Raw genomic sequence first — 14,967 nt, 5'->3', positions numbered from 1 at the left:
TTGACATTAAAGAAGCGCTTGTTGGGAGGTAACCCAATTTCTATTTATCTAACTCTATTTTTTTCTTAGTTATATGTCTTTGTAGGTTCATGATCATGTGGAGTCACAAAATAAATATAAAAATTGAAAACGGAATAAAAAATAGCAGAAGAAAAATCACACCCTGGAGGAAGCACCTGTCTGGCGTTCAACACCAGAACAGAGCATGGTTCTGGCGCTGAACGCCCAAAATGTGCAGCATCCTGGCGCTGAACGCCCAGAACAAGCATGGTTCTAGCGTTCAACGCCAGAAATGGCTAGTAAATGGGCGTTGAACGCCCAAAATGGGCACCAACCTGGCGCTGAACGCCCAGAGTTGTGTGCAAGGGCATTTTGCATGCCTAAATTGGTGCAGGGATGTAAATGCCTTGACACCTCAAGATCTGTGGACCCCACATGATCATCTCAGAATCTGTGGACCCCACAGGATCATCTCAGGATCTGTTGATCCCACAGGATCACCTCAGGATCTGTGGACCCCACAGGATCCACACCTACCTCCATTCACTTCTTCTCATCCCTCACCACTCTCTTTCACACAATCCCATAAACACTTTTCCCCAAAAAACCCTTCACCAATCACCTCAATCTCTCTTCCCCATCACCTCTTCACCACTCACATCCATCCACTCTTCCCCATAAACCTACCTCATAAACTCCACCTACCTTCAAAATTCAAAACCAATTTCCCACCCAAACCCACCCTAAACGGCCGAACCTTAACCCCCCTCCCTCCCCTATATATAGCCCTCCATTCTTCCTCATTTTCACACAACACAACCCTCTCCTCTCTACTTGGCCGAAACACACTTCACCCCTCTTCTCCATATTTTCTTCTTCTTCTTCCTCTATTCTTTCTTTTATTGCTCGAGGGCGAGAAATATTCTAAGTTTGGTGTGGTAAAAGCATAAGCTTTTTGTTTTTTTATTACCATTGATGGCACCTAAGACCGGAGAATCCTCTAGAAAGGGGAAGGGGAAGACAAAAGCTTCCACCTCCGAGTCATGGGAGATGGAAAGGTTCATCTCCAAAGCCCATCAAGACCACTTCTATGATGTTGTGGCCAAGAAGAAGGTGATCCCCGAGGTCCCTTTCAAACTCAAAAGAAATGAGTATCTGGAGATCCGACATGAAATTCAAAGAAGAGGTTGGGAAGTTCTAACAAATCCCATCCAACAAGTCGGCATCCTAATGGTTCAAGAGTTCTATGCCAATGCATGGATCACCAAGAACCATGATCAAAGTAAGAACCCGGATCCAAAGAACTATGTTACAATGGTTCGGGGGAAATACTTAGATTTTAGTCCGGAGAATGTGAGGTTGGCGTTTAACTTGCCCATGATGCAAGGAGATGAACACCCCTACACTAGAAGGGTCAACTTTAATCAAAGGTTGGACCAAGTCCTTATGGACATATGTGTGGAAGGAGCTCAATGGAAGATTGACTCCAAAGGCAAGCCGGTTCAACTAAGAAGATTGGACCTCAAGCCTGTGGCTAGAGGATGGTTGGAGTTCATTCAATGCTCAATCATTTCCACTAGCAACCGATCTGAAGTTACTGTGGATCGGGCCATCATGATTCATAGCATCATGATTGGAGAGAAAATAGAAGTTCATGAAGTCATCTCTAATGAACTCTATAAAATAGCCAAAAAGTCATCCCCCATGGCAAGGCTAACTTTTCCTCATCTTATCTGCCATCTATGTTACTCAGCTGGAGCTTTCATAGAAGGAGACATTCCTATTAAGGAAGAGAAGCCCATCACTAAGAAAAAGATGGAGCAAGCAAGAGAGCCCATTCATGAAGCTCAAGAGGTGCAGGAAGCTCATCACCATGAGATCCCAGAGATGCCTCAAATGCATTTTTCTCCACAAAACTATTGGGAGCAAATCAACACCTCCCTAGGAGAATTAAGTGCCAACATGGGACAATTAAGGGTGGAACATCAAGAGCACTCCATCATGCTCCATGAAATAAGAGAAGATCAAAAAGCAATGAGGGAGGAGCAACAAAGACAAGGAAGAGACATAGAAGAGCTCAAAGACATCATTGGTTCCTCAAGGAGGAAACGCCACCATCACTAAGGTGGACTCATTCCTTGTTCTTACTTTCTCTGTTTTTCATTTTCTATGTTATGTGCTTATCTATGTTTGTGTCTTCATTACATGATCATTAGTAGTTAGTAACTATGTCTTAAAGTTATGAATGTCCTATGAATCCATCACCTCTCTTAAATGAAAAATGTTTTAATTCAAAAGAACAAGAAGTACATGAGTTTCGAATTTATCCTTGAACTTAGCTTAATTATATTGATGTGGTGACAATGCTTCTTGTTTTCTGAATGTATGCTTGAACAGTGCATATGTCTTTTGAAGTTGTTGTTTAAGAATGTTAAATATGTTGGCTCTTGAAAGAATGATGACTAGGAGACATGTTATTTGATAATCTAAAAAATCATAAAAATGATTCTTGAAGCAAGAAAAAACAGCAAAGAACAAAGCTTGCAGAAAAAAAAAAAATTTAGGCGAAAAAAAATATAGAAAGAAAAAGAAAAAAAAAGCAAGCAGAAAAAGCCAAAAGCTCTTAAAACCAAGAGGCAAGAGAAAAAAGCCAATAACCCTTAAAACCAAAAGGCAAGGGTAAATAAAAAAGATCCCAAGGCTTTGAGCATCAGTGGATAGGAGGGCCTAAAGGAAGAAAATCCTGGTCTAAGCGGCTAAACCAAGCTGTCCCTAACCATGTGCTTGTGGCGTGTAGGTGTCAAGTGAAAACTTGAGACTGAGCGGTTAAAGTCAAGGTCCAAAGCAAAAAAAAAAAAAAGAGTGTGCTTAAGAACCCTGGACACCTCTAATTGGGGACTTTAGCAAAGCTGAGTCACAATCTGAAAAGGTTCACCTAATTATGTGTCTGTGGCATTTATGTATCCGGTGGTAATACTGGAAAACAAAGTGCTTAGGGCCACGGCCAAGACTCATAAAATAGCTGTGTTCAAGAATCATCATACTGAACTAGGAGAGTCAATAACACTATCTGAACTCTGAGTTCCTATAGATGCCAATCATTCTGAACCTCCATGGATACAGTGAGATGCCAAAACTATTCAAGAGGCAAAAAGCTATAAGTCCCGCTCATATGATTGAAGCTATGTTTCTTTGATAGTTTGGAATTTATAGTATATTCTCTTCTTTTTATCCTATTTGATTTTCAGTTGCTTGGGGACAAGCAACAATTTAAGTTTGGTGTTGTGATGAGCGGATAATTTATACGCTTTTTGACATTGTTTTTAGTATGTTTTTAGTAGGATCTAGTTACTTTTAGGGATGTTTTCATTAGTTTTTATGCTAAATTCACATTTCTGGACTTTACTATGAGTTTGTGTATTTTTCTGTGATTTCAGGTATTTTCTGGCTGAAATTGAGGGACTTGAGCAAAAATCAGATTCAGAGGTTGAAGAAGGACTGCTGATGCTGTTGGATTCTGACCTTCCTGCACTCAAAGTGGAATTTCCGGAGCTACAGAACTCGAAATGGCGCGCTTCCAATTGCGTTGGAAAGTAGACATCCATAGCTTTCCAGAAATGTATAATAGTCCATACTTTGCCCAAGTTTAGATGATGTAAACTGGCGTTCAACGCCAGCTCTCTGCCCAATTCTGGAGTTCAGCGCCAGAAAGGGATAAAAAACCAGAGTTGAACGCCATAAATGGATCAAAACCTGGCGTTCAACTCCACAAATGGCCTCTGCACCTAAAAAGTTAAAGCTCAGCCCAAGCACACACCAAGTGGGCCCCGGAAGTGGATTTATGCATCAATTACTTACTTCTGTAAACCCTAGTAGCTTGTTTATTATAAATAGGACCTCTTACTATTGTATTAGACATCTTTGAATCCTGGATCCTGGATTGTATTTTGATCCTGTGATCACGTTTTGGGGGCTGGCCTCTCGGCCACGCCTGGACCTTTCACTTATGTATTTTCAACGGTAGAGTTTCTACACTCCATAGATTAAGGTGTGGAGCTCTACTGTTCCTCAAAGATTAATGCAAAGTACTACTATTTTCTATTCAATTCATCTTATTTCGGTTCTAAGATATTCATTCACACTTCAACCTGAATGTGATGAACGTGACAATCATCATCATTCCCTATGAACGCGTGCCTGACAACCACTTCCGTTCTACATTAGAATTGAATGAGTATCTCTTAGATCTCTTAATCGGAGTCTTTGTGGTGTAAGCTAGAATGATGGCAGCATTCAAGAGAATCCGGAAGGTCTAAACCTTGTCTGTGGTATTTCGAGTAGGATTCAATGATTGAATGACTGTGACGAGCTTCAAACTCGCGATTGCCGGGCGTAGTGACAGACGCAAAAGGATAGTAAATCCTATTCCAGCATGATCGAGAACCGATAGATGAATAGCCGTGCCGTGACAGGGTGCGTTGACCATTTTCACTGAGAGGATAAGATGAAACCATTGACAAGGGTGATGCCTCCAGACGATTAGCCGTGCCATGACAGGGCATTTGGATCATTTTCCCGAGAGAAGACCGAAAATAGCCATTGACAATGGTGATGTATCACATAAAGCCATCCATGGAAAGGAGTAAGACTGATTGGATGAAGGCAGCAGGAAAGCAGAGGTTCAGAGGAACGAAAGCATCTCTATTCGCTTATCTGAAATTCTCACCAATGATTTACATAAGTATTTCTATCCTTATTTTATTAATTAATTTCGAAAACCCCATTACTATTTTATATCTGCCTGACTGAGATTTACAAGGTGACCATAGCTTGCTTCATACCAACAATCTCCATGGGATTCGACCCTTACTCACGTAAGGTATTACTTGGACGACCCAGTGCACTTGCTGGTTAGTTGTGCGAAGTTGTGAACCATGGTATTGGCATCATGTTTTTGGCGCCATTACCAGGGAAAGAAAGAGCGATGAATTTTACATAATCAAAGTGTAATCACAATTTCTGCGCACCAATCGAGCTGTTGAAGAAGAAAACGTCAAAAGTCATCTGTGCCTCCTAGAACTCTAATTGGCCAAACTAAAAAAAAAAGAGGAGTTACGTTGATGAGCGGATAATATATACGCTTTTTGGCATTGTTTTTACATAGTTTTCAGCATGATTTAGTTAGTTTTTAATATATTTTTATTAGTTTTTAAATAAAAATCACATTTCTGGACTTTACTATGAGTTTGTGTTTTTTTCTATGATTTCAGATATTTTCTGGCTGAAATTGAGAGACTTGAGCAAAAATCAGATTCAGAGGTTGAAGAAGGACTACAGATGCTGTTGGATTCTAACCTCTCTACACTCAAAGTGGATTTTCTGGAGCTGCATGAGTCCAAATGGCGCGCTCTTAATTGCTTTGAAAGTAGACATCCAGGGCTTTCCAGAAATATATAATAGTCCATACTTTGCCCTAGTTTAGATGACGCAAACTGGCGTTCAACGCCAGCTCTCTGCCCTATTCTGGCGTTTAACTCCAAGGAAGACCTCTACACGTGAAAGCTTCAATGCTCAGCCCAAGCACACACCAAGTGGGCCCTGGAAGTGGATTTCTGCATCATTAACTCATTTCTATAAACCCTAGTAACTAGTTTAGTATAAATAGGACTTTTTACTATTGTATTTACATCTATCTATCTTTAGATCATGTTTTGATGATTGAACCCTCTTTAGGAGGCTGGCCATTCGACCATGCCTGGACCATTATCACTTATGTATTTTCAATGGTAGAGTTTCTACACACCATAGATTAAGGTGTGGAGCTTCTGTGTTCCTCATGAATTAATGCAAAGTACTATTGTTTTTCTATTCAATTCAAGCCTATTTCTTCTCTAAGAAATTCATTCGCACACAAGAACACGATGAATGTGATGATTATGTGATGCTCATTACCATTCTCACCTATGAACACGTGCTTGACAACCACTTCTGTTCTACATGTAAACAAGCTTGAATGCATATCTCTTAGCCTCCCGATTCACAATCAGAGTCTTCGTGGTATAGGCTAGAATTATTGGCGGCCATTCTTGAGATCTAGAAAGTCTAAACCTTGTCTGTGGTATTCCAAGTAGGATCCGGGAAGGGATGGCTATGACGAGCTTCAAACTCGCGAGTGCTGGGCGTAGTGACAGACACAAAAGGTTTTCTGAATCCTATTCTAGTATGATCGAGAACCGACAGATGATTAGCTGTGCGGTGACAGCGCATCTTAGACCATTTTCACTGAGAGGACGGGAAGTAGCCATTGACAATGGTGATGCCCTACATAAAGCTTGCCATGGAAAAGAGTATGAAGGATTGGATGAAGACAGTAGGAAAGCAGAGGTTTAGAAGGAACAAAAGCATCTCCATACGCTTATCTGAAATTCTCACCAATGAATTACATAAGTTTTTATATCCTATTTTATATTTTATTTATCTTTTAATTATTAAAACTCTGTAACCATTTGAATCCGCCTGACTGAGATTTACAAGGTGACCATAGCTTGCTTTAAGCCGACAATCTCCATGGGATTGACCCTTATTCACGTAAGGTTTATTACTTGGACGACCCAGTGCACTTGCTGGTTAGTTGTGCAAAGTTGTGACAAAGAATTAAGATTATGAACGTGCGTATAAAGTTTTTGACGCCGTTACCAAGGAATGAACGATCACGATTTCGCATACCAAGTTTTTGGCGCCGTTGCCGGGGATTGTTCGAGTTTGGGCAACTGACGGTTCATCTTGTTGCTCAGATTAGGTAATTTTATTTTAATTTTAATCTTTTTGTTTTTATTATTCTTATTTTCGAAAAAAATTTTTAAAATAAATTATTCTATGGCTTCAGAATTTTTAAGGATGAATTCTAGAGTTTCTTCATGATCTGTTGAAGCCTGGCTGGTGGTGCACGAAATTGTGATCCCTGGTAATGGCTCCAAAAACTTGGTGCTCTAATCTTAATTCATAATTTATCATAACTTCGATACAACTAACCAGCAAGTGCACTGGGTCGTCCAAGTAATAAAACCTTACGTGAGTAAGGGTCGATCCCACGGAGATTGTTGGTATGAAGCAAACTATGGTCACCTTGTACATTTCAATCCGGCGGATATCAAATGGTTATGGAGTTTTCGAATAATAATAATAAATAAACAGAAAATAAAGATAGAAATACTTATGTAAATCATTGGTGAGAATTTCAAATAAGCGTATAGAGATGATTTCGTTCCACTGAACCTCTGCTTTCCTGCTCTCTTCATCCAACCAGTCCTACTCCTTTCCATGGCAAGCTTTCTGTAAGGCATCACCGTTGTCAATGGCTACATCCCATCCTCTCTGTGAAAAAGGTCCAAATGCTCTGTCATGGCACGGCTAATCATCTGGAGGTTCTCAATCATACTGGAATAGGATTCACCCTCCCTTTGCGTCTGTCACTACGCCCAGCACTCGCGAGTTTGAAGTTCGTCACAGCCATCCCTTCCTAGATCCTACTCGAAATACCACAGACAAGGTTTAGACTTTCCGGATCTCAAGAATGGCCATCCATGGGTTCTAACTTATACCACGAAGACACTAATAACTCGGACTCGGTCCCCTATATTAGATATCCAAGAGATATCCATTCAATTTAAGGTAGAATGGAAGTGGTTGTCAGGCACGCGTTCATAGGGGAATGATGATGACTGTCACGATCATCACATTCATAGTGAAGTGCGAATGAATATCTTAGAAGCGGAATAAGTTGAATTGAATAGAATAACAGTAGTACTTTGCATTAATCCTTGAGGAACAGCAGAGCTCCACACCTTAATCTATGAAGTGCAGAAACTCTATCGTTGAAAAATACATAAGTGAAAGGTTCAGGCATGGCTGAATGGCCAGCCCCCATGATCTAAGAACTAGACGTCCCAAGATGATCCGAAGATCATAAGATGTCTAATACAATAGTAAAAAGTCCTATTTATACTAAACTAGTTACTAGGGTTTACAGAAGTAAGTAATTGATGCATAAATCCACTTCCGGGGCCCATTTGGTGTGTGCTTGGGCTGAGCTTGAAGTTTACACGTGCAGAGGCTTCTTTTGGAGTTGAACGCCAAGTTGCAACGTGTTTTTGGCGTTCAACTCTGGTTCGTGACGTGTTTCTGGCGTTTAACTCCAGACTGCAGCGTAGAACTGGCGTTCAACGCCCTTTTGCGTCGTCTAAACTCGGGCAAAGTATGGACTATTATATATTGCTGGAAATCCCTGGATGTCTACTTTCCAATGCCGTTGAGAGCGTGCCATTTGGAGTTCTGTAGCTCCAGAAAATCGACTTTGAGTGCAGGGAGGTCAGAATCCAACAGCATCAGCAGTCTTTCTTCAACCTCTGAATCTGATTTTTGCTCAAGTCCCTCAATTTCAGCCAGAAAATACCTGAAATCACAGAAAAATACACAAACTCATAGTAAAGTCCAGAAATGTGAATTTAACATAAAAACTAATAAAAACATCCCTAAAATTAACTAGATCCTACTAAAAACATACTAAAAATAATGCCAAAAAGCGTATAAATTATCCGCTCATCAGCTGGCTGTCAAGCCATGTCTAAATTTTTGGACTGAGGCTTCCACTTATCATGGCAATAGTCCTTGGACTCTCATCTAATCAGCTGTTGTATGCCTGATTTGTATCTGCTGAAGCTTGGCTGGCCATTGGCCATATCTAGTGTTTTGGACCGGAGCTTTCACTGAAAGCTTGGCTGGCTAGTGAGCCATGTCTAATTCATGGACTGGAGCTTTAGACTAATATTGCATGATTCCTGGAATTCTCATTAAAATTTTTGAAATCCTTGTTTTTCTTTTTCAAATTAATTTTCGAAAAATCCAAAAAATTTTAATAAAATCATAAAAACCAAAAATTTTTTTGATGTTTCTTGTTTGAGTCTAGCGTAAAATTTTAAGTTTGGTGTCAATTGCATCTTTTTAATTTTTTTTAAAATTTTCAAAAACTCATGCATTTGTTCTTCATGATCTTCAAGTTGTTCTTGATGAATTTCTTTGTTTGATCTTTAAATTTTTCTTGTTTGGTGTCTTTTCTTGTTTTTCATATGCATTTTCAATTTGTTAGTGTCTCAACATTAAAAATTTTTAAGTTTGGTGTCTTGCATGTTGTTCTTTTCTTAAAAATTTTCAAAAATAAGTTCTTGATGTTCATCTTGACATTCAAAGTGTTCTTGCATGCATTGTGTGTTTTGATTCATAATTTTCATGTTTTGAGTCTTTTTGTTATTTTTCTCTTTCTTCATTAAAAATTCAAAAATAAAAAAAATATCTTTCCCTTATTCTCTCATAAATTTTCGAAAATTTGGTTTGATTTAGTCAAAAAATTTTTAAATTTAATTGTTTCTTATGAGTCAAGTCAAATTTTCAGTTTAAAAATTCTATCTTTTTCAAATCTTTTTCAAAAATAAAATCTTTTTCATTTTTTCTTTCATATTTTCAAAAATTTCAAAATGATTTTCAAAAATCTTTTTCTTATTTTTATTTCATATTTTCGAATTCATTGCTAACTTTTAATATTTTGATTTAAGAATCTCAAGTTGTTACTTGCCTATTAAGAAAGGTTCATTCTTTAAATTTTAAAATCCTATCTTTTAGTTTCTTGTTAGTCAAGTAATCAACTTTAATTTTCAAAAATCAAATCTTTTTAATTTCCTTTTTAAATCTTTTTTAAATTAAATTTCAATCATATCTTTTTCAATTTCAATCATATCTTTTTCAAAATCAATTTCAAAATCTTTTCTAACTTCTTTTCTAACTTTTTATCTTTTCAAAAATTGATTTTCAAATCTTTTTCAATTAACTACTTGACTTTTTGTTTGATTTTAAAAGTTTACTATTTCAATCATATCTTTTTCAAAACTACCTAACTAATTCTCTCTCTAATTTTCGAAAATCACCTTCCTCTTTTTCAAAATTCCTTTTTAATTAACTAATTGTTTTAACTTTTAATTTAATTTCATTTTCTTTTTTTAAATTTTGGAATTTTAATTTTAATTTTAAATTAGAAACAAAAATATTTTTCTTTTCTTTTCAATTATTTTCGAAAATTCTTCCATCTCTCATCTCCTTCTAATTATTTATTTATCTACTAACACTTCTCTTCTTCTTAAAAAATTCGAACCCTCTCCGTCTTTCTGCGTTCAAATTTCTTTTCTTCTTCTACTCACATAAAGGAATCTCTATACTGTGACATAGAGGATTCCTCTTCTTTTCTGTTTTCTTCTTTTTCATATGAGCAGGAACAAGGATAAGAACATTCTTGTTGAAGCTGATCCTGAACCTGAAAGAACTCTGAAGAGAAAGCTAAGGGAAGCTAAAGCACAATTCTCTGGAGAAAATTTGATAGAAATTTTCGAAAAAGAAGGAGACATGGCCGAAAATAATAACAATGCAAGGAAGATGCTTGGTGACTTTACTGCACCAAATTCCAACTTACATGGAAGAAGCATCTCAATCCCTGCCATTGGAGCAAACAATTTTGAGCTAAAGGCTCAATTAGTTTCTCTGATGCAACAGAATTGCAAGTTTCATGGACTTCCATCAGAAGATCCTTTTCAGTTCTTAACTGAATTCTTGCAAATCTGTGATACTATTAAGACCAATGGGGTTGATCCCGTGGTCTACAGGCTTATGCTTTTCCCATTTGCTGTAAGAGATAGAGCTAAAATATGGTTGGACTCTCAACCTAAAGATAGCCTGAACTCTTGGGATAAGCTGGTCACAGCTTTCTTAGCCAAGTTCTTTCCTCCTCAAAAGCTTAGCAAGCTTAGAGTGGATGTTCAAACCTTCAAACAGAAAGAAGGTGAATCCCTCTATGAAGCTTGGGAGAGATATAAGCAACTGACCAAAAAGTGTCCTTCTGACATGCTTTCAGAATGGATCATCCAGGATATATTCTATGATAGTCTGTCTGAATTATCAAAGATGTCATTGGACCATTCTGTAGGTGGATCCATTCACCTAAAGAAAATGCCTGCAGAAGCTCAGGAACTCATTGACATGGTTGCAAATAACCAGTTCATGTATACTTCTGAAAGGAATCCTGTGAGTAATGGGACGCCTCAGAGGAGGGGAGTTCTTGAAATTGATACTCTGAATGCCATATTGGCTCAGAATAAAATATTGACTCAGCAAGTCAATATAATTTCTCAGAGTCTGAATGGATTGCAAGCTGCATCCAAGGGTACTCAAGAGGCATCTTCTGAAGAAGAAGCTTATGATCCTGAGAACCCTGCAATAGCAGAGGTAAATTACATGGGTGAACCCTATGGAAACACCTATAATCCCTCATGGAGAAATCATCCAAATTTCTCATGGAAGGATCAACAAAAGCCTCAACAAGGCTTTAATAATGGTGGAAGAAATAGGTTTAGCAATAGCAAGCCTTTTCCATCATCCACTCAGCAACAGACAGAGAATTCTGAGTAGAATCCATCTAGCTTAGCAAATATAGTCTCTGATCTATCTAAGGCCACTCTAAGTTTCATGAATGAAACAAGGTCCTCCATTAGAAATCTGGAGGGACAGGTGGGCCAGCTGAGTAAAAGGGTCATTGAAACTCCTCCTAGTACTCTCCCAAGCAATACAGAAGAGAATCCAAAAAGAGAGTGCAAGGCCATAACCTCACTTGGTGTGGCCGAACCCAGAGAGGAGGAGAAGGACGTGAATCCTAGTGAGGAAGACCTCCTGGGACGTCCATTGACCTATAAGGAGTTTCCCTTTGAGGAACCAAAGGAATCTGAGGCTCATCTAGAGGCCATAGAGATTCCATTGAACCTCCTTTTGCCATTCATGAGCTCTGATGAGTATTCATCCTCTGAAGAGGATGAAAACATTACTGAAGAGCAAGTTGCTAAATACCTTGGTGCAATCATGAAGCTGAGTGCCAAATTATTTGGTAATGAGACTTGGGAAGATGAACTTCCCTTGCTCACCAATGAACTGAATGCATTGGATAGGCAGAAATTACCTCAAAAGAAATAGGATCCTGGTAAATTCCTATTTCCCTGTAACATAGGCACCATGACCTTTGAGAAGGCTCTGTGTGACCTGGGGTCAGGAATAAACTTAATGCCACTCTCTGTAATGGAAAAACTTGGGATCTTAGAGGTGCAAGCTGCCAGAATCTCATTAGAGATGGCAGACAACTCAAGAAAACAGGCTTATGGACTAGTAGAGGACGTGTTAGTAAAGGTTGAAGGCCTTTACATCCCTGCTGATTTCATAATTCTAGACACTGGGAAGGATGAGGATGAATCCATCATCCTTGGAAGACCCTTCCTAGCCACAGCAAAGGCTGTGATTGATGTGGACAGAGGAGAGTTAGTCCTTCAACTGAATGAGGACAACCTTATGTTTAATACTCAAGGATCTCCTTCTGTAACCATGGAGAGGAAGCATGAAAAGCTTCTCTCACTGCAGAGTCAACCAAAGCCCCCACAGTCAAACTCTAAGTTTGGTATTGGGAGGCCACAACCAAACTCAAAGTTTGGTGTTGAACCCCCACATTCAAACTCTAAGTTTGGTGTTGGGAGGTCCCAACAATGCTCTGAACATCTGTGAGGCTCCATGAGAGCTCACTGTCAAGCTATTGACATTAAAGAAGCACTTGTTGGGAGGCAACCTAATGTTATTTAATTATATCTATTTATTTTCTATTGTTATTTTATTTTTTTAGGTTGATGATCATGTAGAGTCACAAAAACTACTGAAAAATAAAAAATAGAATGAAAACAGCATTAAAAATAGCTCACCCTGGAGGAAGAACTTACTGGCGTTTAAACGCCAGTAAGAAGCATCAAACTGGCGTTTAACGCCAGAAAGAAGCATCAAGCTGGCGTTAAACGCCAGAAATAAGCACCAGACTGGCGTTTAACGCCAGAACAGAGCATGGAGTGGCGTTAAATGCCATAAACAAGCAGCAAGCTGGCGTTTAACGCCAGACATGCATTCTAAGGGCGGTTTTACACGCCTAATTGGAGCAGAGATGTTAAGTCCTTGACCCCACTGGATCTGTGGACCCCATAGGATCCCCACCTTTTCTGTTCTCCACTTCACACCTTTTTATAACTCTCTTCCCCAATTACCCTTCACCAATCACCTCAATCACTCTTCCCCATCACCTCTTCACCACTCACATCCATCCTCTCTTTCCCAAAAACCCCACCTACCTCCAAAATTCAAACTCTTTTCCCTCCCAAACCCAACCCTAATGGCCGAATCCTAAAACCTTCCCCCACTCCTATATAAACCCCTCATTCCTTCTTCATTTTCACCCAACACAACCCTTTCTTCTTCCCCTTGGCCGAATACACACCTCTCTCCCTCTTCTCCATTTTTGTTCTTCTTCTCCTTCTTTCTTTCTTCTTTTGCTCGGGAACGAGCAAACATTTTAAGTTTGGTGTGGTAAAAGCATTGCTTTTTGTTTTTCCATAACCATTAATGGCACCTAAGGCCAGAGAAACCTCAAGAAAAAGGAAAGGAAGGCAATTGCTTCCACCTCTGAGTCATGGGAGATGGAGAGATTCATCTCAAAGGTCTATCAAGACCACTTCTATGAAGTTGTGGCCAAGAAGAAAGTGATCCCTAAGGTTCCTTTCAAGCTCAAAAAGAATGAGTATCCGGAGATCCGACAAGAGATTAGAAGAAGAGGATGGGAAGTTCTCTCTAATCCTATTCAACAAGTCGGGATCTTAATGGTACAAGAGTTCTATGCAAACGCATGGATCACTAGGAACCATGATCAAAGTGTGAACCCGAATCCAAAGAATTGGCTTACAATGGTTCGGGGGAATTACTTAGATTTCAGTCCGGAAAATGTAAGGTTGGCGCTCAACTTGCCAATGATGCAAGAAAACGCACGCCTCTACATTAGAAGGGTCAACTTTGATCAAAGGTTGGACCAAGTCCTCATGGACATATGTGTGGAAGGAGCTCAATGGAAAGTTGACTCAAGAGGCAAGCCGGTTCAACTGAGAAGACTGGACCTTAAGCCTGTAGCTAGAGGATGGTTGGAGTTTATTCAACGCTCAATCATTCCTACTAGCAATCGGTCTGAAGTTACTATAGACCGAGCCATCATGATCCATAGTATCATGATTGGGGAGGAAGTGGAAGTTCATGAGATTATACCTCAAGAACTCTATAAGGTGGCTAACAAGTCTTCCACTTTGGCAAGGTTAGCCTTTCCTCACCTCATTTGTCACCTCTGCAATTTGGCTGGAATTGATGAGGATAAGCCCATCACTAAGAAAAAGATGGAGCAAACAAGAGATCATGGATCTCAACAAGAGCATGAGGAAATTTCTCACCATGAAATCCCTGAGATGTCTCAAGGGATACACTTCCCTCCACAAAACTATTGGGAGAAAATCAACACTTCCCTAGGAGAATTAAGCTCTAACATGGGACAACTAAGGATGGAGCACCAAGAGCACTCCATGATCCTCCATGAGTTTAGAGAAGATCAAAGAGCTATGAGGGAGGAGCAACAAAGACAAGGAAGAGACATAGAGGAGCTTGATAAACCCATATTTTATGATATATTTTGTGCTTAATCTGAGTGATTTATTCAATCCTTCATCCACTTATTCATATTATTTGCATGGTTTTACTTTCCCTTCCTTATTATGTGATGTATGTGAAAAACATGTTTCCTATGCTTTAAAATTAATTACTTTAATTATCTTTATTTCCATTCGATGCCGTGATTAGTGTGTTGAGTAGTTTCAGATCTTCTAAGGCAGGAATGACTTAAAGAATGGAAAGGAAACATACAAAAATGGAAGGAAAGCACAAAACGGAGTTTGTGAAGAAACTGGCATCCACGCGATCGCATGGGCGATACGGACGCATGCCAAGCACGAAGAAGCAGCGACGCGGCCGCAT

General features: G+C 39.2%; 1 non-coding gene across 1 annotated transcript; it reads right to left on the bottom strand.

Annotated features, from left to right (window-relative positions):
* Positions 1 to 10,842: 10,842 nt before the first annotated feature.
* LOC148568031 (small nucleolar RNA R71) lies at positions 10,843 to 10,950 on the bottom strand. The gene has a single exon (XR_015881691.1). It is a non-coding gene; the product is annotated as a small nucleolar RNA R71 (small nucleolar RNA).
* Positions 10,951 to 14,967: the final 4,017 nt, after the last annotated feature.

Source organism: Arachis ipaensis, chromosome B4 (genome assembly GCF_059453495.1).
Source record: "Arachis ipaensis isolate K30076 ecotype BB chromosome B4, ASM5945349v1, whole genome shotgun sequence".
Taxonomy (NCBI): Eukaryota; Viridiplantae; Streptophyta; class Magnoliopsida; order Fabales; family Fabaceae; genus Arachis; species Arachis ipaensis.
The sequence above is the reverse complement of the archived record's forward strand: the minus strand, read 5'-3'. Positions and strand labels throughout refer to the sequence as shown.